The sequence below is a fragment of the Bufo bufo genome, chromosome 5 (assembly GCF_905171765.1).
Source record: "Bufo bufo chromosome 5, aBufBuf1.1, whole genome shotgun sequence".
NCBI classification, from domain to species: domain Eukaryota; kingdom Metazoa; phylum Chordata; class Amphibia; order Anura; family Bufonidae; genus Bufo; species Bufo bufo.
Window position 1 is genome coordinate 433,109,663 of NC_053393.1, and position 25,466 is coordinate 433,135,128.

A 25,466-nucleotide genomic window follows, 5' to 3' on the forward strand; every position below is an offset into this window, starting at 1 on the left:
TGGAAAATTCCAAAATCTTATCTTATCCTATCTTAATTGTAGATCCCTGTTAGTACATATACTATATATCTGTGTCCTGAATAATATCTATGAAAAAATAATTACCATGGCTGTGTATGGTAATACATGAATGTATAGTTAAAGAGATTGCACAGTCTTATATTACTGATCAACCATCTTCAGGATAAGCATTACCATCAGATCAGTGGGACCCCGAGTCCAGGCACCCCCCTCCTTCCATCAGCTGGTTGAAGAGATAGCAGCGCTTGTTCAAGCGCTGTATTCTCTTCACTGTTTTACTGCATGCTGTCTATCTTGAATCTTGAAGTAAACAGGATGGGCAGTTGTTGTTGCATTGCACCATCGTTATGATCTAGACCAGGCATGCGCAACCTGCGGCCCTCCAGCTGTTGCAAAACTACCACTCCCAGCATGACTCTGTAGGAAAGTCTAATATATGCCCTTCCCTTTTACTGCCTTGGATAGACCAAGGGAGATAAAGTAGAAGCTGTGTTTAAGACTTTACTACAGCATTCAGCTGGAATTCTGAGATAGTGGTGGCTATCTTGAAAGGAATCTGATGAGGGCTAGAACAGAGGAACAGAGAAAGCATTGAAGGAATGAAGTGTACCAGGTATGTTGAACATGTATGTGACATGTATAGTCAAATTTAAGATTGACACTATTTTTACAAAAGTGCTTTTTTCAGTCAGCCCCGCCAGGGAGTGATGCGTACTGCCACAACCAAAACCGAGTTCAAGAAGTGTTCAGTTTGAATAGAAGTTGTGGAGCGGAATCTTCAAAGGTAATACTAACCACACAAGCAGAACCCAAAGCTGCAGCAGAGACAGGGAAGCACAGACCACGATCACAGATGAGCACGGTGCCCGGTACCGCGGCGGTAAGCAGGGGGACAGTGTCGCACAGAGGACGCTGTTACAGTGTCCTGCCTTTCCTTAACCATCTCAAAACATGAGACTCACACACAGTCTCATGAGGAGACTAAAATGAGTCGCATCCTCCCCAGCAGCCTCTCATTTACAGAATAAGCCTCACATAGTGACTAAGGGTGAGATTTTTCCACACCTCCCCATCCTTATCTCACAAGACCTCCACCAATAAATGGAGTGTGGCTGGGTACTTTGGAACTCTTGATATAAAGAACTATCTGTATAGCGTGGATTTCTGATGCAGCCTGGCTGTGTAGTCGGGACAGCCCCCTATAACAGCCATCTAACTGTGTGGTCTGGTCCTCCCTCTATAACTGCAGTCTGGGTCCCAAATTATGTATTCTAGTAGAGTGTCATTTCAAAACCTATAGAAAGGGAGGTAATTTTTTATATTCAGTAGGCTGTTTTTAGAGCTTTCTGGATCTGACATTGACAGATGTTACCGCAGTGGCCACCATTGAATATAATGGGTCTGGCAGAGATCCGACCGGTACCCAGAAAATATGCTGGAATTGAGCCAGACAAAGAACATTGCTTACTGACAGGTTTCTTCACAGATTACAGCTGATTGCTGATGACCCATCTTTGATGAAGAATTGGGGGTCTGATTAGGGGGTCTAGGCTAGTCTTAAAGTCCAGTGTGTCTTATAATCCAAAAATACAGTATACGCTTTCCTATATATTTTCTTTACCTTTACAATACAAACTTGTCTTTGGTTTCAAAACTGCATCCGAAAATCTGATCAAAATGGTTATACAACAAAATCAGGGCTAAGAGGGATGAATATTAGTGTTGAGCGCGATGCTTGAGTCAGTCTATTTAAATCTAATTTAGCCTCTATTTCTGAAAAGTTTCTGGCGGGATTTGAACTCACAACCTTCTATATTACAGCCAAGAACTTTAACCACTACACTATAGAGCTGCATGGCCAGTGACTAATAAAAAAATAAAAAATAAAAATTAGACTTCTGCTGTATAGGAATACTTACTAGTAGTAGTAAGTATTCCTATACAGCAGAAGTCTCATATTATTTTTTTTAATAACTGGCCATGCAGCTCTATCGTGTAGTGGTTAAGGTTCTTGGCTGTAATGTAGAAGGTTGTGAGTTCAAATCCCACCAGAAACTTTTCAGAAATAGAGGCTAAATTAGATTTAAATACACTGGGGTGTCCCAAAGCACTGACTCCATATATGGACATAGCTATATATGGAGTCAGAGCAGGGACTCATAAGCTGAACTAGAGTCCCGACACCCTCCCCTCTTCAGAGCAGGTGTTGCCTGGTTTAATGCTGTGGTTCTCCCATTGACTTCCATTGTGCTCGGGTGCTCTGCATCGCAAAGTGTTCTACTCGAGCACCAGAGCACACAAGAACTTTGGTGCTCGATCAACACTAATGAATTTTACTATGAAACTTTACTAACAACTTGTCATAGCTTCTGTTGTAGTGTTATGTAGTGAAATATACTGTAGTATTTTTGTTTTTACACATATTTGCACAGCTTTTATGTTAGGAAGTCCTGGTCAGCTATGTTGCCTGCTACTAGTGAGGTGATTGAAATTTGCTTTTGAATAATGATAGTATGAGATATGATGTGTGTCATATCACACATCGGCATCAAATCTAAGCAATTTAGTTCATTTTAGTCTTGTACTGCATTATATTTTTGCATTGTTTATTAGTAGCCAGATGGTCCACTTCAGCCCATCCTACTGTTGTGGACCCGTAATTTAATGCTCTATCAAATAGTCTGATCCTGCCTACGAAGGTGGCAACTTGTTTTCAGCTTCCAGGTAGAGAATGCAAAGGATAGGTAGCAGCTCATATGCAGGGCTCCCTCCATTCACTTCTACAGGAGTTACAGAAATAAGTAAGCTCTACCACACTAGGTGGGAGGGGGCTCAGGGGGCCTTTGATCTCAATATAGAAGTTGGGCACTGCATCCGACAGCTATATTAGTCACATTAAAAACAATAATAATAGTAGCATGTAAATACTGTATACTGTATATTGAATGTTCTAGTCTTCAGTAATGGCATTGCAGTTATTAAAGAATTGATGTTATCATTATAGATCTTGTTCTACATCAGTACCATGGACAGCAATATTTAGAGAAGATTATTTAACCCAAAGGTTTAAAGTTATGAATTATATGATGGTGCAGTCTACTCCATTATAGCTTTAACCAATGCAACCCTTTGATGGACTCATGAAGACCCACCATTACTGTCTCAGTCCTACATCACTCACCCACAGACTCCATAATAGGTGAGGGCAGCCCACAGCAGTGGCCCGCCCATGCTGTTTTCTAGCATCAGAATTCTGAAAGAAATTTAATAACAAAAAGTATACTTCTATAACTGGTGATACACTTTTAATGGGTCGTTTACTGAAACGATTTTTTTTGGATAAGGGGCAGAATGTTTTTTTTTTCTTTTAAAAAAAAATCAACTTTTTGAGCTTCCTGATCTTGGCTCAACACACAGAAAATGGCAGGAGACACCCACTCACCCAATGATTGGTAAGCATCAGCATGGCAGCAGGGCATCAGTGAGGTGAGTAATACTTCTTTTCGGGCCCCTACACATGTTTCTGCTATGGTGTTTTTTGCTCACAAAAATAACACTCATGTTTTATGTTTTTTTTTTTTGTGGTGGTTTCTTCTAAACAACTGTATGAACCATGTTTTTTCCTGGCAATGTTTTCCTTATAAAGAAGATGACAATATGCTAGTAAAAACAGCACAAGCTTCAACATGATCAGAGATCCAAAAAACCCAGTAGCAAAACAGCTGCATTTCATATTTCTCAAAGACATTTAACGAACATCTGGAACTAGAGTTTTCAACTCAGAAAATGCACCAAAAACCACAGGTACAAAAAAATACCACTAAAAACATGAAAGTGCTCTTAAGAGTGCCACAGCCTCCTTACTGTTTAACTGTATGGCATCTAACCCTAACAGCTCGCCTCATTCAAGGGACCAGGACGATCTGTTTTATAAGTTAGACAGCATGCAGTTAAACAGTGAAGAGGACACAGTGCTCACATGAGTGCCGTGGCCTCTTCAAACAGCTGATTGGCAGGGGTGCCAGGAGTCGGACCCCTGCCAATATGATATTGATGACCTATCCTAAGAATAGGTCATCAATACACTAGTGCTGCACAATCCTTTTAGGTGTCTAATACTGTATGCTTAAAAAATTTAATGACTTGGGATACGTTGTACTATCAGACACAGACCATAGACAAAAGTTGCCCAATTTCTGTTTCTTTGTGTTAACTTGATAATTAGTCTAGTATACTATAGCTATAATTTCTTCACTAATGCTAGACTACTATGAAAAGTAGTTTAAAGGGGTTATCCAAGGCTTAAAAAGAACTCAGAGAGTGGCTGACCCACTCTGGGGTTCATACTTACCTGACTTACCTGGTCGTAACCACTGGGTTCTGGCTCCATTGCTCCCCTGCCGTCTTTGCAGCTCTGCGATGTTCTGCATCAACATTCTATTTATGGGCACTATGTGACCGCTGCAGCAGTGACCTGTCACTCATGTGACACATCACTGTATCACGTGCCGCATGGGTAACAGATCGCCGCTGTGTCCAGTGATTGGCTGTAGCGGTCACGTGGCACCCGTCAACAGGATGTTTATGCCAAAGCTCCAGAGACAGCTGAGGAACAATGGAACAGAACCCAGCAGCAGAGACCTGGTAAGTATGAATCCCACCGTGGGTCAGCCACTCTATGAGGTCTTTTTAAGTCTTGGATAACCCCTTGGATAACACCGTTAACAGATTTATTCAACCAATCATTAGTAACAGGAGTCGTCCCGGAAGATTGGAAATTGGCAAATGTCGTCCCCATTCACAAGAAAGGTAGTAGGGAGGAATCAAGCAACTATAGACCAGTGAGTCTGACATCAATAGTAGGCAAATTAATGGAAACCCTATTAAAGGATAGGATTGTGGAACATCTAAAATCCCATGGATTGCAAGATGAAAAACAACATGGGTTTACTTCAGGGAGATCATGTCAAACAAATCTTATAGATTTTTTTGACTGGGTGACTAAAATAATAGACGGTGGAGGTGCAGTAGACATCGCATATCTAGATTTTAGTAAGGCTTTTGACACTGTCCCACACAGAAGACTTATCAATAAACTGCAGTCATTGAGCATGGACTCCCATATTGTTGAGTGGATTAGGCAGTGGCTGAGTGACAGACAACAGAGGGTTGTAGTCAATGGAGAACATTCAAAACAAGGTCATGTTACCAGTGGGGTTCCACAGGGATCTGTACTGGGACCAATTTTGTTTAATATCTTCATAAGTGATATTGCAAAAGGCCTCGATGGTAAGGTTTGTCTTTTTGCTGATGACACAAAGATATGTAACAGGGTTGATGTTCCTGGAGGGAAACGACAAATGGAAAAGGATTTAGGAAAACTAGAAGAATGGTCAGAACTCTGGCAACTGAAATTTAATGTGGATAAGTGCAAGATAATGCACCTGGGGCGTAAAAACCCAAGGGCAGAATATAGAATATTTGACACAGTCCTGACCTCAGTATCTGAGGAAAGGGATTTAGGAGTAATTATTTCAGAAGACTTAAAGGTGGGAAGACAATGTAATAGAGCAGCACGAAATGCCAGCAGAATGCTTGGATGTATAGGGAGAGGTATAAGCAGTAGAAAGAGTGAAGTGCTTATGCCGCTGTTCTGAACACTGGTGAGACCTCACTTGGAGTATTGTGCGCAGTACTGGAGGCCATATCTCCAGAAGGATATAGATACTCTAGAGAGAGTTCAGAGAAGAGCTACTAAACTAGTACATGGATTGCAGGATAAAACTTACCAGGAAAGGTTAAAGGACCTTAATATGTATAGCTTGGAAGAAAGAAGACACAGAGGGGATATGATAGAAACTTTTAAATACATAAAGGGAATCAACTCGGTAAAGGAGGAGAGCATATTTAAAAGAAGAAAAACTACCACAAGAGGACATAGTTTTAAATTAGAGGGGCAAAGGTTTAAAAGTAATATAAGGAAGTATTACTTTACTGAGAGAGTAGTGGATGCATGGAATAGCCTTCCTGCAGAAGTGGTAGCTGCAAATACAGTGAAGGGGTTTAAGCATGCATGGGATAGGCATAAGGCCATCCTTCATATAAGATAGGGCCAGGGACTATTCATAGGATTCAGATATATTGGGCAGACTAGATCGGCCAAATGGTTCTTATCTGCCGACACATTCTATGTTTCTATGTTTCTATGTTTAATGTCTTGATTGAATGGGATATTGGTAGATTTTTATTATAACACCATTTTACCTTACTTTATAGTTGCATGTAATTTATTAAAGTTTGCTAAACTTTCAAAAACAGTAACTATACTGAGTAATTCAGGCAAACAATAGAGCAGGAGTCTCTAATTTCCTAAATGATACAGATTGTGTCTAGAGATGAGAAAATTCCAACTGTTCTGAATAACTTTTATCGGAATCTAAAGTGCCCCGATTGCTCAGAAAAGTTGCGTATGACACTCTGGGTTCTCCTAGGACCGTATACAAACCCTTTCAAGATCTTTAACGCCAAGACAGCCTTAGTAGTGACAGCAACTTATTTGATTATGTGTAAAAGAAAGGTAGCCAGTGGTTACAAACAGCCTGTTTAAAAACACAGCAATGTCTGGAGTTTTTCATTTAAAAAAACTGTCAAAAAAGTATCCTTTTTTTGGTAACACATGCCTCTTTCTCGGTCTTCTGATCTGTAAAATGGTGGTTGACATCTTGAGTGGGACAAATCATAAATCTTTTATTTTTGACGAAATTAGACTCTTTTGGGTGATTTGTAACAAATTCAATTCATGTAGTAGAATCGATTTGCTCATCTCCAACACTTTTAAAACTAAGGGGCATATTTATTAAGACCAGCGTTTTAGATGTCAGTCCTAAAGGGAACCTGTCATCAACTTTATGCTGTCCATACTAATGGCAGCATAAAGTAGAGACAGCTGAGTTGATTTCAGCGGTCTGTCATTTAAAAGTTAAAAATAAGTGGTTGTCGAGAACCAACATCATAATCGTTGCAGACTGGGCCTGGAAAACAGTCAAATCCACATGAGAAGAGTCCTGGTTATTCATGAATTCCTGCTCTCCCCGCCCACCTGCTGATGATTGACAGTCTTCTACCTAGTTTTCTCCCTAGAAGAGAACTGCCAATCATCACCAGGTGGGCGGCGAGAGCAGGAGATTATGAATAACCAGGACTCTTCTCAAGTAGATTTGACTCTTTTCAAGGCCTGGGCTACAATGAATATGACGCTGGTTCTCAGCAACCACTTACTTTTAGCTGACGAGTGACACACCGCTGACATCAGCATTTCTGTCACTATTTTATGCTGTCCTCAGTGAGGTCAGTATAAAGTTGATGACAGGTTCCCTTTAATAAAGCCCTAAGCCGATGGTGGATCCAATGAAGTTATGAAGAAGCGCCGGCCTCTCTATAACTTTGGCTCATCCAGCTCCAGTTCTAAATGTAAGACAGCTTCTGAACTGTCGTACATTTAGACCATTTTCTATGCCTAAAACAGGCGTAGCAAATGGTAAATGAGACAGGCCTATTGGCAAGTCCCCACACCTAGCATGAGCGGGGCAAATTCGCAGATTGCGGTGCAACTATCTATTGCGCTGCAATCTGCACCTGAAATATGCCTAATTTAGGCGTATTTTAGAATAATAAATGACCCCCTAAATATCTACTTATAGGCACTATTCTGTTTATTCTCATTTTATTTATTTTTTCATGAATGGAAAAAGCATAACTGTAAAGATTGCACATATATTACGTGGGAGTTAGTGACCAAGTATCATGGAAAATAATGTGAATAGCAGTACCAGGAAAAGTGAGGCAAATCCTAATACAGGTGGAGGTTTTAATTGTAACTGTTTCAGTCCAATCATCGTAACAGACACCTGTGGATCAGCGAGGTTAGAAGCAGACATATCACAGATGCCTCAGAGGTGACGAGAGACGAATATATTATTTTCCCACAGCCATGTTTTATAGGAGTTCCACTTGCTTAGCTAAGGGTAAAGTTCCTGAAGAGTATTTCTCACCAAATCATAAACCTTTGACTGCTAGTTTATGGGAGACCATTTAACCATAGACCGTTCTCATTCAGATGCAGAACTTCCACTGGCCCATAAAGAACCACTTTGATTCTAGCAACACCACAACAGTTAAGATGGTCACACGTTCTTAATATTGGAGTAAATTGTGGGAAAAATAGTTTTGCTCACACAGTATTTTATACTCACATGAGTAAATGCATAGAAAAGCTTTTATTTCATGAAGTTAAAATCTTAGCTTGAGAAGAAGAAAAACAATTGACCAGGAAGGAAAAATTATTTTAATTGTTAATTTTAGGTAATGGTGGTGAGAACATTATCAGTTGATCTGTAATGTTAGATGCCCGTGTGGAATGTATGACAAACACAATTTCTCATGAATTATACATAATAATGAAAATGATACTTAATAGAAGACTGGAAAGAGGGCAGGTATTTCCATCACCTAGGGGTGAAAGACCTGCAAATTAACAACAAGACGGTTCATTGAAGCAGGTAATGGACTGGTGTGTGAACACAAGGAGTCTTTGTGGGAAGGATTGTGATTATTAGTTTAGTCCATGCTAATTATTGCTAACATTAAGTGGTGCTACAGTAAAATTTCTATAGAATATTTCTTATGCTATACACACCGATCATTTATTCTTCTGGGCAATGTTAAGTAGGTCAATAAATGTAAGTATTAGGCTCCATGCACACGAACATCTGTTCTGATTTTTTTGCGGATAGGATGCGGATCTATTCATTTCAATGAGCCCGCAAAAAATGCGGACAGCACAATGTGTGCTGTCCGCATCAGTATGTCCGTTCCGTAGCCCCGCCAAAAAATAGAACATGTCCTATTCTTGTTCGTTTTAGGCATTGTTACAATGGATCCGCAAAAAAAATATAACTGTTACTGGGGTACATTGTAATTTTTTATTATATAATGCTCTCATACTTCTATTCAGTTCAAGGGTCATAATTCACACCCCACTACTTGTAGGGAATTCTGTAAGGAAATACAGCAAAAGAAAACAATATGAACAATAGAACATAATAACATTTATGATTACTCATATATCATTTATTATACAGTCTTCATAATATTACATCATTTTAGAATTTAAAGGGGTTGTCTCATGGAGGTAACCACTTTATAAAAAGAAAACAGGGCTGGCTTCTCTAAGGCTACTTTCACACTAGCGTTCGGGTGTCCGCTCGTGCGCACCGTTTGAAGGGGCTCACGAGCGGCCCCGAACGCATCCGTCTGGCCCCAATGCATTCTCAGTGGAGGCGGATCCAGCGTTCAGCCTCCGCTCAGTGAGCGGACACCTGAACGCTGCTTGCAGCGTTCGGGTGTCCGCCTGGCCGTGCGGAGGCGAGCGGATCCGTCCACACTTACAATGTAAGTCAATGGGGGCGGATCCGCTTGAAGATGACACTATATGGCTCAATCTTCAAGCGGATCCGTTCCCCATTGACTTTCAATGTAAAGTCTGAACGGATCCGCTCAGGCTACTTTCAGACTTAGAAAATTTTCTAAGTAATAATGCAGACGGATCCGTTCTGAACGGATGCAAACGTCTGCATTATCGGAGCGGATCCGTCTGATGAAACATCAGACGGATCCGCTCCGAACGCTAGTGTGAAAGTAGCCTAACCATGAGCCATCAGCTGTTATTGCCAGATGAAGCTACTTCTAGTCATACCTTTCCCTTACAGAGGCAGATGAACGACCATCCATGAGGTAAATGGAAGTACCAGCTCTGACGGAGCAGAAGCCACTCCTTAAAGTGAACCTATCATCGGCAAAAGCGATCCCAAACTGCCAGCAGTACCTTCAAGTAGCTGGCAGTCAGTTTCTAATGATGATTTTCTTACTGCAATCAGATGAGGCAGAAGTATGAAAAACGTTCTTTTATCCTCCATCCGCGGTATTTTCCAGTCAGGCTTGAAGTCAAGGGGGCAGTCGCCTCATTCCTTCAAGTCAAGGTAACCGCGCCCCCTTCCCTACCCCTTCTCTGTGACTGACCGCGCTTACACCCGACAGCCGTCTGGCTTTGCCGAACAGCCGGCTGTCAGTCACAGGAGAAGGGGCAGGGAAGGGGGCGCGGTTACCTTGACTTGAAGGAATGAGGCCGCTGCCCCTTTGACTTTAAGCCTGACTAGAAAATAGCGCTGATGGAGGATAAAAGAACGTTTTTCATACTTATGCCTCATCTGAATGCACTAAGAAAATCATAACTCACTGCCGGCTACTTGAAGGTACTGCTGGCGGTTTGGGGTCGCTTTTGTCGCTGACAGGTTCCCTTTAAGGCCCCTTTACATGGCTTGATGAGCAAGTGATTGTCAGGAAGGAAGCATTCCTTCCTGACAATCAATTGATCGTCAGTGGGGAAGAGAGCTGCATGTACATGTAGTGATCTCCTCCATAGTATGGGAAGAAACAATCACTAATGCCATTTCTCGTCCTCATACAGCTGGCAACAGAGTGCTGTTTAGATGGAACGCTATGTTGTCTGCAGAGGATGATTTAGGTGTCCGCACAAACGTTCCTATTACCCGATGAATGAGAATTTCACTTGTTCATCATGTAATCGCCGCCACATTTACATATGCAGATTATTGCTAACAAGCATCCGTATGAACGCCCATTAGCGATAATCTGCCTAAATATCAGGCAGTGTAAAGGACCCTTTACTTTCTGGGCAAATAGAGGGGGATCTAGAGCTAAGAACCCCTACATGATGCCCATATGGACTACTGCTGTTAGAACCCTTTGAATTACTAATTACATAGTACTAGCTTATTTAGCACTGTATATATCATGAACCAATTTAAAGAGGCACTCACAGAAAACTCCCCCTAGCAGTGTATAATGTGATGGAAAAATTAATCAAGCCATCAAAGGAAGCAATGTGGACAATCACAATATATTAGTAAGTGCCTTGTATTAAAGTTCTCTACATGATGAATGCCATTTGCTGGTGAGGCAACCTCTTTAAGTTCAATAGAACCACAAGGGTCTGAGTGATGCTTCTGTAATATGAACCCACAAATGTATATAAGCCATCTGATCTAGAGCTAAGTATGTACAGTAATTAAAAACCACATTAGGATCTAATTTTATTTTTACTTCTTTTAATGCTACTTGGTCTGGAATATATCTTAAATTAATTTAGACAGCAAATATTTGCATCCTCTTTATTTTCAATGTCATTGTTTAATAATTCTTTTACTTTTTTACCAAAATGAATATGTGTATTAAGCCTCATTCACACATCAGTGTTTGGTCAGTGATTTCCATCAGTAATTGTGAGCCAAAACCAGGAGTGGAGCCTCCACAGACAAAGTATAAGGGAAAGATCTGCACCTGCTCTGTGTTTAGAGCCGCACCTGGTTTTCCCTCAAAATCACTGATGGAAATCATTGACCAAAACACTGACGTGTGAATGAGGCATTAACCAGGTTGTTACTACATGATAATTTTTTTTTATAGAAGTGTCCCTTTAAGGTGCACATAAACATTTATTAGGTTTTGGTCAAATACTTATTTTGTTGACCGATATCTTCCCTGACTCCCCCATGCACATATATGTGGTTTGACTGTCATACACCACTTGAACACAGTTTTTGAAGACACTCAGCAGGGAAATTGTTCCAAACATCCTGGGGAACTAACCACAGATCTCCTGTGGATGTAGGCTTGCTCAAATCCTTATGTCTATTCATGTAATCTCAGAAAGACTTGATGATGTTGAGATCAGGGCTCTGTGGGGCCATATCACTACTTCCAGGATTCCTTGTTCTTCTTTATGCTAAAGATAGCTCTTAGTGACATTGGCTGTATGTTTAGGGTTGTTGTCCATCTTCAGAATAAATTTGGAGCCAATCAGATGCCTCCCTGATGGTACTGGATGATAGATGGAAGTATCCACCTGTATTTCTCGGCATTAGGGACACCATTAATCCTGACCATTTTAAGATTCATTTACTTAGCATTTTGTATAAATTGTATAAATTGATAAAAATAAAATATCAACACTTCTATTTTTTAAAGCATTCTTACTTTTGAAGTAACCATTGCGTAGTACTGCCTGAAGAAGGGAAATGCCCCCAAAACTTTGTGGTAGCACAGTCTTGTGCCTTGTCTTCCTCCGTGATTTGGACTTTTAAAAACATGGACTTTGGTATATGTCGATTACACTTTTTGAATAATGATGAAATAAAGAAAATGTTAATATAATACAGCGGGTTGTTTTGTAGCTTGATGTTTAATAGGGTCTACTCCTTTCATACAAGGTGAAAGAACATGGACCCCAGTTGGTATGGGACTCAGCAACAAGTGATGACTGGCACACCCCTTATTTCACTACTTCCAGTGCTATCCTGATGGCAGACGTGAGAGACAGATGGAATTTTTTTTTTAAGAGCTTGAAATTTACTAGGAAATCCGGCTGTTGGAGGAGTTCACATCAGAATACAAGCTTTTATCAAATTAAGAAACTGACCTGAGGTATGCTTTCAGTCATGTTACATATGACACAACTTCACTATATTAATATATATTGATAGGCACAATTTACAGTCTGGAGAGCGGATCTTTCTCTATTGCTGCATTCTACTATAAAACCTTTACTTTATACTTTTTTTTTGCAGTCTTGTTTCTTACTATTATCTGGATTTTCGCTCTTCTAGTGGGCATAATATCTAAGCACCACAACAGCAGCAATGCAGTGTGGATGTTGCCGCAATTGTAGCAGCAGCAGAAACAGGATAGCATGGAACAGGCAAAGCAGTAGGTCAGCTGTCTGCGGTGTGGGTATTGTCTCTGGTAGTTAGGACTAGCGGATGCAGTATAGAGGCAAAGTACACAGTTCTTGAATCAAACAGCGGTGTTTACTCACACATTGGTGTATAACAAAATGCAGTCCATAAACAATAAAAGTCACCTTTTCTCCTGGGTGTTAATTCACACCCTGCTAGCAGTTCAGCCTCAGCAAGTCCATAGGTGGCCTGTTCGCCTTTAGATGGGCCTCGGTCCTCCATCCCGGCTCAAACCTTAAATCCCAGCACAGCCCTCAGTTCACAGCACACACCTCCTGAGCTCCACTGTCAGAGGGAGGTAAATCCACCACACCTGGCAGTGCTGGCTGGTTTTTATGTCTGGCAAAACCCGGCCTGGAACATGGGGAGTAGTCACCCACCCAGCACATGAATGTAGGCAGGTCACAGCAATGGCATGATGGAGGTGGCAGCAGCAGCCATACAGAGGTTGAATGTAGGCAGGACACAGCAGTGGCATAATAAAAGAGGCAGCAGCAGCCGTACAGGATGGGATGGAAGGCAGGCAGTAGTAGTGGCTTCATGGCGCTGGTTGCATGATGGAGTCAGGCAGACAGCAACAGTGTCAAGATTAGGCACCTCCAGAAGGGCCAGATCAATACATTGCCAACCAGCGCCAAGGTAGTCTCAATCAGGCAGGTCCTACTCCAAACCTACATATGCCGTTGGGCATCTATGTTCAAAAGAGCAGACCCTGCACATATAGTGTGCTGCTCCTAGTCACCTCTGTGTGCACCCAGCAACCAATGAGAGGAGGAGCACGCACAGCTATATGTACCAACTAAGGTCACCTGTAAGATAGGCGGGGAAAAAGTGTACAAGAATGCTACTCCCAGGATAAAATAGAAGCACATTCACACTTGAAGGTGCCACTCCCTCAAGTGTATACTACAAACTAAACAAAAATCACAAAGATAAAAAAACATCCTGCGTAATATGATAAATAAATAGGCAGATGTCCATGGCTACATTTATGAAATAAATCACAGAAAACAACAAAAAATAATGCACTAATACAACAGATGCAAGCATTATATATGGACTGGGTGTACACAGAGGTGACTAGGAGCAGCACACTATACAGTATGTGCAGGGTCTGCTCTCCTGAACAAAGATGCCCAATGTCATAGGTAGGTTTAGGCCCCTTTCACACGAGCGAGTATTCCGCGCGGATGCGATGCGGGAGGTGAACGCATTGCACCCGCACTGAATACCGACCCATTCATTTCTATGGGGCTGTGCACACGAGCGGTGATTTTCACTCATCACTTTTGCGTTGCGTGAAAATCGCAGCATGCTCCTCTTTGTGCGTTTTACACGTAACGCAGGCCCCTTAGAAATAAATTGGGTTGCGTGAAAATCGCAAGCATCCGCAAGAAAGTGCGGATGCGGTGCGATTTTCACGCACGGTTGCTAGGAGACGATCGGGATGGAGACCCGATCATTATTATTTTCCCTTATAACATGGTTATAAGGGAAAATAATAGCATTCTGAATACAGAATGCATAGTAAAACAGCGCTGGAGGGGTTAAAAAATAAATAAAAAATCATTTAACTCACCTTAATCCACTTGCTCGCGTAGCCGGCATCTCCGTCTGTCTCTTTTACTGTATAGGACCTGTGGTGAGCATTAACTATAGTTCAAGGACCTGGGATGACGTCACTCCGGTCATCACATGGTACGTCACATGATCTTTTACCATGGTGATTCACCGTGCTGTGTTACAATTTGTCCTCCCTTTCTGCGAGAGGAAAAAAAGCCCCCATTTTCTGGCGCGTGAGAGTAAAAGGCACTACTACAAAGGTACTACAACGACTGCATCACCAGCAACATGGCCAGGTGGGGGTTAAGCTTGTAGACAAGGTAATTGCTGGTGCAGAAAAGTTTTTTCATGGCCAAACATTCTATTATAGATGTCTCATGATGCATCCAAGAACAAGGAAGTGTCTTAGAAAAAGAAGGTGATGATGATGACAAAAGATTCTTTTAGGCTTAGCCCATCCACAGAGTCAGCAGCATCACCAGATCCTGAAGCAGACATTGCCCTGGTTGTTCGTTGGGAGGTACATGGCCTCTGCTCTTTATTGCTGTCGCCACCACCTCCTAAACTGATGTTGCCTCCTCAGCACCTTGATCTGGCTCCCAGGTCCTGTCGAGCACACAATCGTCACCGGAGTCCTCACCCTGCCTGCTGCTTTTATCAGACTGTGAGATATTATGGTGGGCTCCTGTGCCCACCTCCTGTGCTCTGCATTTTCTCTGACTGCCACTGTGGCTGTCCCCACTGCCAATGCTGTGACTACAGATTCCGTGACTACTAAATTCATTATCACTCACAGATACTTTTGTGCGCTACCCTGTGTATTGGTGTACTAATCACATATATATGCTGCTTTCATTAAATTGAACAATCCCCACCAAAAATTCAATACCAACCATGTGAAAATGGAATTCACAGAAACAGATAACTGAGGCCTGACGTTCAATTTCTCATTATCATTGAAAGGTAGATTGCTGCCCTACCAGAATGCTGGTTTGAATTTAATCAACAACCCTCCCCAAAAAATTTATTGGAAACATATGGAGACAGAAATTCAAGAAAACAGATTAATTCACTAAATTCATTCATTTATTTATTCATTTATTTATTATACTCACATATAGCGCTGAGATATATTCTGCAGCGCTTTACAGAAATTAGTATCACACTGTCCCCTCACAATCTAAGGTCCCTATCAGTATATCTATGGAGTGTGGGAGGAAACCAGAGTACCCGGAGGAAACCCACGCAAACACGGGGAAAATGTACAAACTCCATGCAGATGTTGGTTGGGTTCAAATCCAGGACCCCAGTGCTGCAAGGCACCAGTGCTAACCACATTAACACTCACAGATACTTTTGCATTGTTGAAGTAATCCAGTATATACAGGGAGTGCAGAATTATTAGGCAAGTTGTATTTTTGAGGATTAATTTTATTATTGGACAACAACCATGTTCTCAATGAACCCAGAAAACTCATTAATATCAAAGCTGAATATTTTTGGAAGTAGTTTTTAGTTTGTTTTTAGTTTTAGCTATTTTAGGGGGATATCTGTGTGTGCAGGTGACTATTACTGTGCATAATTATTAGGCAACTTAACAAAAAACAAATATATACCCATTTCAATTATTTATTTTTACCAGTGAAACCAATATAACATCTCAACATTCACAAATATACATTTCTGACATTCAAAAACAAAACAAAAACAAATCAGTGACTAATATAGCCACCTTTCTTTGCAAGGACACTCAAAAGCCTGCCATCCATGGATTCTGTCAGTGTTTTGATCTGTTCACCATCAACATTGCGTGCAGCAGCAACCACAGCCTCCCAGACACTGTTCAGAGAGGTGTACTGTTTTCCCTCCTTGTAAATCTCACATTTGATGATGGACCACAGGTTCTCAATGGGGTTTAGATCAGGTGAACAAGGAGGCCATGTCATTAGATTTTCTTCTTTTATACCCTTTCTTGCCAGCCACGCTGTGGAGTACTTGGACGCGTGTGATGGAGCATTGTCCTGCATGAAAATCATGTTTTTCTTGAAGGATGCAGACTTCTTCCTGTACCACTGCTTGAAGAAGGTGTCTTCCAGAAACTGGCAGTAGGACTGGGAGTTGAGCTTGACTCCATCCTCAACCCGAAAAGGCCCCACAAGCTCATCTTTGATGATACCAGCCCAAACCAGTACTCCACCTCCACCTTGCTGGCGTCTGAGTCGGACTGGAGCTCTCTGCCCTTTACCAATCCAGCCACGGGCCCATCCATCTGGCCCATCAAGACTCACTCTCATTTCATCAGTCCATAAAACCTTAGAAAAATCAGTCTTGAGATATTTCTTGGCCCAGTCTTGACATTTCAGCGTGTGTGTCTTATTCAGTGGTGGTCGTCTTTCAGCCTTTCTTACCTTGGCCATGTCTCTGAGTATTGCACACCTTGTGCTTTTGGGCACTCCCGTGATGTTGCAGCTCTGAAATATGGCCAAACTGGTGGCAAGTGGCATCTTGGCAGCTGCACGCTTGACTTTTCTCAGTTCATGGGCAGTTATTTTGCGCCTTGGTTTTTCCACACGCTTCTTGCGACCCTGTTGACTATTTTGAATGAAACGCTTGATTGTTCGATGATCACGCTTCAGAAGCTTTGCAATTTTAAGAGTGCTGCATCCCTCTGCAAGATATCTCACTATTTTTGACTTTTCTGAGCCTGTCAAGTCCTTCTTTTGACCCATTTTGCCAAAGGAAAGGAAGTTGCCTAATAATTATGCACACCTAATATAGGGTGTTGATGTCATTAGACCACACCCCTTCTCATTACAGAGATGCACATCACCTAATATGCTTAATTGGTAGTAGGCTTTCGAGCCTATACAGCTTGGAGTAAGACAACATGCATAAAGAGGATGATGTGGTCAAAATACTCATTTGCCTAATAATTCTGCACGCAGTGTATGCTGGTTTCATTAAATTGAACAATCAGCCCAAAACCGTGTGGATATAGAGTTAAAGGAAATGGACAATTGAGGCCTGATGCTAAAATTCACATCATGTATCTATTCTGGTGTCGTTAAATTGAAATTGAACCCCTCAAAAAAATGTAATTCCAATTTCTCATTATCACTCACAGGAAAGAAGTTTAGTCTACTGCTGATCATGCTGGTTTAATTAAATTAAATAGAAACCCCCTTAAAAAATATTAAATTCCAACAGTGAGGAAATATAATTCACAGAAACAGGCAATTTAGGCCTGACACTCAATTTCTCATTATCACTCACAGGAAGATTGCTGCCCTACCCTATGTTTTACTGTAGTAATAAAGTATACACGCTGGTTTAATTAATCTAAATGGAACAATCCCCAAAATATTAAATTCCAACCTAATTCACTAAAACGGACGATTGAGGCTTGATGCTCAATTTCACGTTAACACGTTGCTGCCCTACCCTGTGTATTGCGGTTGTAGTAATCACGTGTAAATGCTGGTTAAATTAAATTGAACAAGTCCCAAAAAAAAACATAATTCCAACTGTAGAAACTGATTATACAGAAACGGATTGAGGCCTGACCCTTAATATTGCATTAACACTCACAAGTAAATTGTTAACCTAGTGTTTATTAGTGTACTGATGACCTATATGCTGGTTTCATTGAATTCAATACCCCAATATTCCCACCCAAAAAAAAAAAAAAAACTGGAACAGAACTGTGTTTGTGTGGTGATAAACGGATTTAGCCCTAATATTTTGTTTTCAATCACTGATGTATACAGTTTTTTTAAATAAAATAATTAAATTAAATATGTGAGATGACCTGACACAGAAAGCAGGGTACATGGAAAGGGGACAGCTGCTTTGCATACTTGTGCTTCCTCTGGGCCTTGCTGTTTTTGAGGTGTATAGCAGCTGCAGTTGTGCTAGGAGGAACAGCCAGCCTCAGATCCTCACTCCTTCCTTCCTAGCTGTCAGCTTCCCTACTTCTTCTTTGTAATTCTAGCCTTTCCCTTCACTCTCCCTCACAGTAGAATACAAGCTTGATTTCTGACTGTCCCTGATTGTTTTGTCACTCTGCCATAATTCCCTAAGATAGTTTTCCAGGCAGACATTGCAAGACCCAACCACCATCTTTCAGAGCCCAGCACATAACGTTGTTCTGCTCATTCTGCTAGGGCACCTCCCTGCCTGCTGCAGAACTGATTGGCTTATTCAGCCTGTCTGTCGGCCTGGGAGCCAATCAGGGCAAGCTCTCCTCCCCACTTCCTCTCAGGTTCATGTGATCACACTTCTTCTTCCTCCCTGCTTTTTTCCAGCCAAAATATGAACTAAAATAGCGCTTTGCATGCAACCATAAGCAATTCTGCAGGTAGTAGAACTGAATGCCATTTATGAAAAGGGCAGTATGGATTCAACAAACCATTTATATATTGGTCATCTGCCAGTTGTTAATTTATGTGTATTGTATGTAGCTGATCAAATCCATATTGAGGGTGGCAAAGATGACAAATGTGTTGATTATATTTCATATGACAGTTATCCATCTTGGCGTCGGCTCATAAAAAAAAGTTTAATACCCATTCATAAAACTTCTAAAATGGATAAATAAAATGAATCTTCTTGCGTTAGTATTGTATGTTGTACATTAAAGTAAAAGCAGCGTTTTTATACTGCAGAAAGAAAAATACGTACATGATTCAACACAGAGGCAGAAAGCAGTTCAGCTCAGTGAAGACTTTCCACCTTTTAATGTTGGCAGGGTCACCATTTGCAAAGCTAAGCTCGGGTTATATGCTGTGTAAAGTGCCAAGTGCACAGAATAAACTAGCCTCGGGTGTTTATAGTTATCTATTCTCTTGTCAGTAAATGAATCCAAGTGCTTTATGCTTGTTTCAGCATTCCTGATTCCTTATGCTTATGTTTTTTGAACTGGCTGAAATGCAAAGGTTATCTTAAGACCAGAGAAGCATCTATTTTTCCAAACTTTAATTTCAGAATACTGAAGATTGCAGAGTCGGGACTCGGCGTGGTGATTTTCACTAGTCAGCAATGCTCTCTCAGATGAGTTTAAATTAAGAGTCACATACAGAATATACAGTGATATTATGGCTTTTAACACATATAATTAAGATGTGGCTATAGGACAAGAGAATTAAAAGAGATAGAGGGAGAGAAGAATGTCATGCACAGTTTTTAAGGGCATTTAAAGCACTTTCATTTCTGGTTGTATTGATTCAGGTCCGAAATGAACTAGAGAAAACAGGACAGAGAAAACAGCCAGCAGAGGCTGAGTTATCCTGTAGTAATGTTCTTAAGGTACCTGCATTGGATCAGACAATAAATAGGCTATTGTGCCACTATGGAAACTTCTACCATGTCTAACTATATTGTAAGCAGCTGTGCTGGTTTCAAAAGTCAATAGAAGAATTTGTGGAACGAAAATATAGTAAATAACTAATGGTCATCTCTAGAGATGAACGAATTTTTCCCAAAATTTTTGAAAAAACTTTGCTTCAATTCAAATTTATTTGCGGCGAATCGCGTTAAAAAACGGCTATTTCCTGGCTGCAGAGAGCCTTTATAGTAGGGAGTCTGCTGTGGTAGTGAAATTATACTATGAGTCAGTATGACATGCAGATGACAGGTGTCGCTCTTAGAATCACTGCACACTTCACTTATTTGGGCAGTCACGGGGCCAAAACTGACCAAATAACTCAAGTATGAACTCAGCCTTACAGGTTGATGTTACACCGTCGGCAGCTGGCAATATAGTGGCCCAGTCATGAAGTGGGGAGGGTGGGAACAGCAAGAAAAGTCCACAGAGTGGCCCTATGACATAGTGGTGAGGTGGAAGCGGCATGAGGAGACCACAAAGTGGCCCAATGACAGAGTCTAAAGGTGTTGGAAGCATCAGGAGGCCGCAGAGTGACAAAATGACAGAGTGTGGAGGTGGCAGCAGCATTAGAAGGCCCCAGAGTGGCACAATGACAGTGTGGAGGTGGCAGCAGCATCAGAAGATTACAGAGTGACAGGGTGACATAGTGTGGAGGTGGGAGCAGCATCAGGAGACCACAGAGTGGCAAGGTGACATAGTGTGGAGGTGGCAGCAGCATCAGGAGGCCAAAGAATGGCAAGGTGAAATAGTGTGGAGGTGGCAGCAGAATGAGGAGACCACAGAGTGGCAAGGTGACATAGTGTGGAGGTGGCAGCAGCATCAGGAGGCCACAGAGTGGCAAGGTGACATTGTCTGGAGGTGGGTGGCAATACCAGTACCCGCTGAAGATGGTGGGTGAAAGAAGGAGCACTTGGCATCAGATGTGTGACATCAGGCGGGTAACAGCACCAGAATAGTAGCTGAGGCAGGTAGCCAGTAGGCTTTAGAACAGATAACTGAACCGCTGATTGGCAAATATATATTTTCTTTTTCCACTAATATGTACACGCCACAAAAGGCTTTAGAACAGAAAACTGCACGGCTGAACAGCAAAAATATTTTTTCTTTTTCAACTCATACACACCACAAAGGGCTTTAAAACATATAACTGCACCGTTGATCGGCAAACATATTTTTTCTTTTTCCACTAATACAGTCCACAAAAGGCCGTTCGGGTACCCGGATCCGAACCCGAACTTTTCAGCAAAAGGCATTTAATAAAGCTTGTTGAAAGGCTGCAGGGCGATGATGGAAGAGGATGTGGCACAGAAGGAAGAGGAGGAAGAAGAGGGATAATTTCCATGGTTATCAGGCTAGTCATTCACAAGTGGCTCGAAGGGTGGGTTCCTGCACCAACAGAGGCCAGGTATACAACTGTCCAGCCAGTACACAGTTCTGGAGGATGAAGAGGATGAGGAAGAGGAAGAACCGTGTTCACAGCAGGATGGCACCCAAAGCAGCTCATGGGCATCACTGGAGCATGGCTGGTGGGATACAGAGGACACAGACAATACAACTCCCACAGAGGACAGCTTGTCGTTGCCTCTGGGCAGCCTGACACACATGAGCGACTACATACTGCAGTTCCTGCGCAACGACCGCCGAGTTGCCCACATTCTAACCAGTGCCGATTACTGGGTGGCCAACCTGCTGGATCCCCGCTACAAGGACAACGTGCCATCCTTAATTCCGTCACTGGAGCGTGATCGGAAGATGCGCGAGTGCAAGTGCACGCTGGTAGACGCGCTGCTGATGGCATTCCCACCTGACCGCAGGCGCTTAGTGGAAGCACAAGGCGAAGGCAGAGAAGGAGGAAGAAGTCGCCAACGCAGCTGGGGCACCGCCAGCACCTCAGAAGGGAGGGTTAGCATGGCCGAAATGTGGAAAAGCTTTGTCAGCATGCCACAACATCCGGCAGCACCTGCTGATACGGAACGTCTAAGCAGGAGGCAGCATTTCAGCAACATGGTGGAACAGTACGTGTGCACACGCCTACACGTACTGACTGATGGGTCTGTCCCATTCAACTTCTGTGTCTCCAAATTGGACACATGGCCTGAGCTTGCCATTTACGCCTTGGAGGTGCTGGCCTGCCCTGCGGCCAGTGTATGGTCCGAACATGTGTTTATCACAGCAGGGGGGGTGATCACAGACAACGTGGACAAACTCGCGTTCATTAAAATGAACCAGGCATGGATCCTACGGGACTTGTCTGTACCTTGTGCTGAATAGACAAGTATACCAGCCACACCCAGGCATTGTTAGACTCCAGCACACTTTCCCTTTGCATTCTCTTTTCTATTTCCCAATGTTTTGGGGTCTTCCCAAATTTATAAATAATAAATTAAATAAAAAATTAAAGGGGTAAAAAATTAAAATAAAAAAACAACAAAAAGAGTGTTGGCTACCTCCTCCTCCTCCACCACCACCACTTCCACCTACACGTCCACCGCCTCCTCAACCTCCTACTCCACTTTGACCTCCGCCTCCTAGTTCAAGATTATTATTTTTTTATTTTTTTATATTCTGTAATTTTAAGTCATTTCCCTACCCACATTTGTTTGCAGGGCAATTGTCCTGCTCTTACCCACATTTTGCTTCTTTTTGCAGCCCTCTAGCCCTTACTATGACCATTTTAGTGCACCAAAGTTTGGGTCCCCTTTGACTTCAATAGGGTTCGGGTTCGAGTTCGGGTCCGCTCAACCCTACATATAACAGCACCGCTGAACGTCAAATATATTTTACTTTTACCACTAATACACAACAAAAAGGGCTGCAATTTTAGCACTTCACTACACAACGGCTAATAACCCCTTTTTCCCACTAATACAAGCCAAAAAATGCTTTAGAACATATAACTGCACCGCTCAAGGGCAAATAAGACATAGAAATATTTCCTTGTAGTAAACCCTGTTAATGCCTGTTTCAAACAGCACTTGCACCCAAATAAGAACGGTTTGCTGGAATTACAGAGCTGTATAATGGCAATCCCGTCAGTGCACTCAGTGTTCAGCCATGAACAGCAGGGCGAGTCATGTGACGTTGGCCATGTCACATGACCCCTGCTACTCAGTATTTAAACAGGCAGCCTGCTGGCCACAGGTTGCCTGTTATTTAGGTTCTGCTGTGATTTTGCATACCTGGCATACTTACCCTCTGTGTATCTCCTGATTATCCTCTGCCTGCTCCTTCTGTACTGCGCTGCTCTCCTGGTATTCAGACCCCAGCTATCTCCTGATGATCCTCTGCTGACTCCACTGGTACTTCATGACGCTCCTGGTATTTATGACCCCGGCTTCTCCTGACTATTCTTTGCTTGCTCCATTTGTACTTCGTTGCTCTCCTGGTATTTACTCGGTCCGTTTACGTTCTGTTGTTTGTCTGGTCTGTCCTCCCAGCACTTATTCCAAGCTAGGGATTGCCGTCCAGTTGTCCCCTGTCATTAGAACTTGCAAGGCAAGTAGGCAGGGCCAGGGGTGAGGGTGGAGAGTAGTGGTCACTATCCTCCCCCCTAGGTGTGTGTGTGTGTGTGTGCGCGACCGTTACACTGCCCCGCCAGTAGTGTGGCATCAGAGCGAGTGTTTAGTGTGGCGGGTGGCATAGTTACTCCAAAAAAGAACTTACCTTTCAACACAAAATGTTGACAGATTAACCTTCATAAATGTGAATCAGGCCTGGATCAACCAGGATTTCCAGACACCGGTGCCTGATACAACAGACTAGATCATTCTGGCAGTAATGATCGGACTGTAGTGCATTGCCACACCGGAACATTGTGATAAATGGCCTGTTACTTCTGTCCACATGCTGCTGCCACTATTCTCATACTGTCAACTGCCTGATGACACAAGCCTACTGCCATCTGCTCCTAATGTGATCTGAAAAAAAGGAAAGATTCTGCAAAAATGTCCAAAAATAAGAGTGAATCTGGATCGCACATCCTTATACTATGCTTTGATCCAATAACTGCTTCTCAGCATAATTAACATTGCTTCTCAGCATGATAAATGGTATACAGGCCCCTATGTTGCATACTATACATGAGGCATTAGTATACATTTTGATCAAAAAACATAGGCCCACTCATCACGACAAAGTTGCCTCCTCGAGTGGGAACTTACTCTAAATTTGGCGAGGCGCTGCGTTGCAAGCTCCCTCAGTTGCCCCACAACCACCATTCACTTAAATTCCAAAGTCTGCATGCAGACTATTGTCGAAGAGTAAAAGTCACAGGCACGGTACAGGATGTACACAGTGTATGTGGTGTACAGTTATTCAACAGGTGTAAAAACCTTGTGTAACCACAGAATTGAAATATAACTGCTTTACACTTGACAACTGTTTGGGAGGAGCGGATTGGCTCTGGAAAAAAAAAAAGTAAAAGTGGCCTTAGGTGGGTCCAAATTGACAGAAGGCAGGGCCAAGACAATGTAATTTTTGTTCTTGTTTTAAAGTAACCACAGCTAGCTGATCTCTAATCTATCCCATAATGTGTATCACAATGGGCCGTCTTCTTCATATACTTGCACCTCTGATGGATATTCAGTCTGGTACTTGGGATAGATTGGATACAAGTAGGAAACAGAAAGTTCATCAGATGTTCACATATATGAAGAAGATGTAGCAGATAGGATAGGTCATCAATATCAGATCAGCAGGGGTCAGACTCCCGGGACCTCCTTACGATCAGCTGTTAGAAGAGACTGGGGATTCCGTTAGCACAATGGCCTCTTCCTAGGCCATATGATGTCACCATACATTGCTCACATGGCTTAGTTGCAGCACAGCCCCATTCAAGTCAATGGGGCTGAGCTGCAACATCAAGCACAGCCGCTATACAATGTACGGCACCCTGCTTGGTAAGCAGCCGGGAGCCCGCAGCGCTCATCAGAGCTCCTAAAACAGTTGATCGGTGGGAGTGCCAGGAATTGGAGCCCCTCTGATGTGATGATGAACTATCCTGAGCATAGTTTCATCAGTATCAATAATTTCCTGGATAACCCACTTTATCCTCTGTCATTATCCCATTTTAATAATAAACCTAATATTAATCTGACTTTATATGCTGCTATATGGAAAAAAGTAATACATAATGGCATGCAGTGAATACGACACATAATGTACGATTATAACATGAGTATAATTTCCTCAATGCATTGGTACAGTCCCAGATATCTATGAAAAACATGACATTTTTGGACATGCGTTCCATACTTCTTCTATCCCTGAGGCAGCATGATCTGTTGTCATCCTGCTGGCCCTCTGCTTACTTAGTTCCCTTTACTTCCAGCCCACTGAGGTTGAGCCATGCATCATCTTCTCACAATGGTAGCTGGATGCCCACTGGCACCAATCAAGGTGTCATTACATAGCTATGTCCACCTCTTCAGTGGTGCAGGCCCCAGATGCCCCCAATTTAATAAGGCCCTTCCAGTCTCAAGACCCTATCGGTCAGCAGTGATGGCCAGTTCGCAGTGTTCGCCGACGAAGACATGCGATCTGCCATCTTTATTCCCAAGTCCGGCGATGCAGAGGTAAGTCCTTACCTGCGCCGCGAGCCGCTCTGAAACACATGCGGTCACCGGGAG